We start from the raw sequence: 3,550 nt of genomic DNA, 5'->3' as shown, positions 1-3,550 counted from the left end.
TACAGATATATATCTTTTTTTGAACGTTAATTTCTCAAAATCCACTGCAGCACATATATTGAGACCTACAAAAGGCACATCGGGCTACCAGTCCCTACAATTTTGCCAAGTTTCGTGCAAATCCATTCAGCCGTTCGCGCTAAAAGTGAGGCTAACCGCCCTATGGAAAACTCAATGTTAAAAACACGTTTTGGGACCCCCCTTTTTTCTCGGCCCCCCCTGGACGAACCCCCCCCAAATTTCCAGGGGCTGCTCAGAAACAAAATGTTCCATTTTCCTGAAAATTTCAGCCAATTCCGTCCACAAACGCCAAAGTTATTAGACATAGAATTTTCAAAAATCCCATAGGGAAAAAATCCTAACTATATATACCTACTGGCGACCACCAGTAGGTAATATATATATATATATATATATATATATATATGTGTGTGTAATTTTTGGTGATATAATTTTTTAAATTATATAAATTATTTATTAAAATTACATTTTTTTATTAATTATTTCTAAGTTTATATTAAATATATTTATTACTATATTAGTTTTAACTTAATTTTAAGACATTTAAAAAAATCGATATTTTGACAGTCTATATTTTTGTAAGTCGATATTTTGGAGTCAATATTTTGGTACTTACCTGTTTGAAGATAGGGAGTCGATATTTTGTCAATCGATATTTTTGACTCGATATTTGTGTATCTCGATATTTGTGTCGTCGATATTATGTCAGTGATCCGACTGCATTAGTACCAGTGGCAGGGGGATCAGCAGTCAGAGACGATCTTTGTCGCCCCCCCTCTTCAATACCCCTACTGGCTACTATGGTAATACAAGGGGATCAAATGGACATACCACCATTATCTAGTCAGTTATCTGAACAAATATCGCTGCTAGAAATTTCCCCCTGGTCCCTTATGTCCTCGTCCCATTCATAAATACGTGGAGATAACCATCTCCCGACAGAAAAAAAGATCAGAAGAATGCTGGGACACTAACCCCGCCCCTCCCACCGGGAGTACATAAGGGGTACTTACCCAGCATTCCACCTGATCTTTTTTTCTGTCTGTCAACAGATTGGTCTGGTGCTGGTGCTGCTCCTGCTGGGCTGGGGTGGCGTACGCTTCTTCTCTTCTCCCCCCTGCCCGGCTGCCTGGCTTCGTGGGCAGGGGGGGGGTTTGTGATGGTCTTCCTCCTGGCCTGCCGGGCTTGCTGGGAGGCTCGGCCGTTCCTGGCTGGAAATCCTGTTTTACCGGCCCTTTGCGGCTGGCGCGCCGCCTCCCGGTTGCTTCCGGGTCGCTGTGGGCGTCTTGCTGAGGCCTGGCCGAGTGGAGGGCGTCCTGCGCTTGCTGTTGCAGTGGATTTTCATGGCCGGATGTTGGGGTGGGGGCCTGGGTCCTCTTGGTGTTCTGGCCTCCGCTCTGGGTGAGTCCCGCATTGCGGTGTTTTTTCTCTCTCCCTGATGTTGCTCTATGCACTGTTGCTGGTGTTGGGGCTGCGCTTGGGCAACGTGTGGCTTGCATGTTGGTTTCCTTTTCAGGTGGAGTCCTTCCTCATGCTTGCTCCTTCAGCACTGTCGGGGTTTCTGTTCCCGGAGCGGGTGTTCCTGGCCTCTGTGCCTCACCCTCCTCTCTCTCCTCCTGCCGTGCGGGTTGACTGTTTGCTGGCCTCCCGCTGGTGCTGCCTGCGCTTGGTGCGTTGATCTGGCCTTGGGTTGCTGGAGGTTGGCCCGGGTTCCTATGCTGTCTCGTTCGTGGCCTGGGCGTGCTCCTGTGTGTGCTGTGGTGCCCGGTTGGGTTCCCTGTTTTTGGGTCCCTGGGTGCTGGCGTGGCTGCGGTTCCACTGCGAAGTGTACGTGTGTTACTCAGTTGTTGGGGGTTTGTGTCGCTCCTGTTGCCCTTTCTGTCCTTGCTTTGGCTGGCTGGGGTGGATGTGGTGTACTGGCTTGTGCGGTCGGCCTCGGTGCTATGGATCCGAGTTTCTGCTGCCGCGGGGGCGCTCCGTGTGCACCGTGCCTGGTGCTCCTGTAGGGGTTCGGTTGTGGTCTCACGGCTTGTCTGTCCGCCTGTGAGCTGGGTCCCTCATGTTCGTGCCTCGGGGTCGCCTCCATGTCCTGTGCTTCTGGTCGTTCTCTCCCCGTTACTTCTGCGCTCTGCTTCCTCCGGGTCTGCTTGGTGCTTTCTTCCCCTCCCCTGCGGGGGTTCCTGCGAGTCTTTTCAGCGGGCTGCGTGGTTCTCCGTGTTTCTGTGTGCCTCGTTGAGTGGCGCCTCTTCTTTCCGCCGTTTGGCGGCCTGGCCTCTGGTTCTGGCCGGGTTGTGCTGCGGTGTCTCCTGGGGTTGCCGGGCTTTGTTTTTGGGTCCTCGTGCTTTCGGCATGGTCTTCTTCCCCTCTTCTGCCCTCTGGTTCTCTGTTGCCCTTTTTGGGGGGTGGGGGGACTGCTTTGCTTCCTCCTGTTCAGTTCCGTGCAGTTTGGTGTGCTGTGGTTCCTTGGCTCCTTTTGGGGTGTGTGTTTTGTCCTCTTGGGGCACGCTGGGCTGCGTCCTGAGGGCCTGCGCTCCTGCCTTTGCGCCTTGTCGCGTTTGCGTGCTTTTGGCGTGCTTTGCTTCTCCTGCTACCTCCCGTTTTGGCTGGCTCGTCCTGGCAGGGCTGGGGTCTGTTGTTGGGCTCTGCTTGGGTCCTGGGTTCTCCCTCCGTTCTGGGCTCTGCGCTCTTTCTTCTCGGCTCTGGCGTTGCTTTTGTGGCTGCCTTGGGCTGTCGGTTGGGGGGCCTTGTTCCCTGTGGTGTCCTGGCTCTTCTTCTGGTCTACGGGGCTGTGTCCTTCGTATTCCTTTGGGTGCTCTGTTTCTTTCCCTGTTTTGGGGGGGGCGCGTGTGCTTGTGGCTCCCTCTCCTCCTTTTTGCTGCGGTCTTTCTCTGGGTTTCTCGGCCCGGGCCTGGCCTTGGCCTTTCCTGTGTCTCTAGGGTGGTGCTCTGGGCTCCGGTGCCTCTGTGGGTCTCTGCCTGCGGCTTTGCTGGTTGGTGGGCCTGTGGCTGCGGTGCTGGGTTGTGGTCTCGGTCTTCCTGCTCCTGGTCTGCCTCGTTTTGGTCCCTTTCCGTGTTGCCTTTGCTTGCGCTTCTGTGTGGTTCTTCCTGTCCCACTTGTTGTGCTGCTTTTGGCCCTGTTGGTCTGCTGGCCAGGTCTTTCGGGCTTGGTGTTGGCGTTCCTTGGCTGTGTCCTGGGCCTGGTTGTTGCGGTCCTGCCCTCCGTGGCTTTGGCCTGTGTCCTTTCCTCCCTGGGGTTGACTTCTGTTTTGGGTAAGGTCGCCCGATTGGGGTTTCTGGGGGGTTTCCCTCGGCTCCTGGTTCTTGGCGGGCACTGTGGTCCTGGTCTGCCCTACTTTCTGGGTCTGTCGCCCTTGCCGGTGTGCTTGGGTTGCTCTGGTCATGCCTCTTTGCTTCTCTCTGCTGCGTGGTGTTCTGGACGCCTCGTCTTCTCTGGATGCCTTGGTGGTGTTTTGACAGTTCCACTGGCTGCGTGTTGTCACGTGGCTCCTTGTCTGTGGGATGGACCATGA

The sequence above is a fragment of the Lissotriton helveticus genome, chromosome 4_1 (genome assembly GCF_964261635.1).
Source record: "Lissotriton helveticus chromosome 4_1, aLisHel1.1, whole genome shotgun sequence".
NCBI lineage: Eukaryota > Metazoa > Chordata > Amphibia > Caudata > Salamandridae > Lissotriton > Lissotriton helveticus.
Note: the sequence above shows the minus strand (reverse complement) of the source record.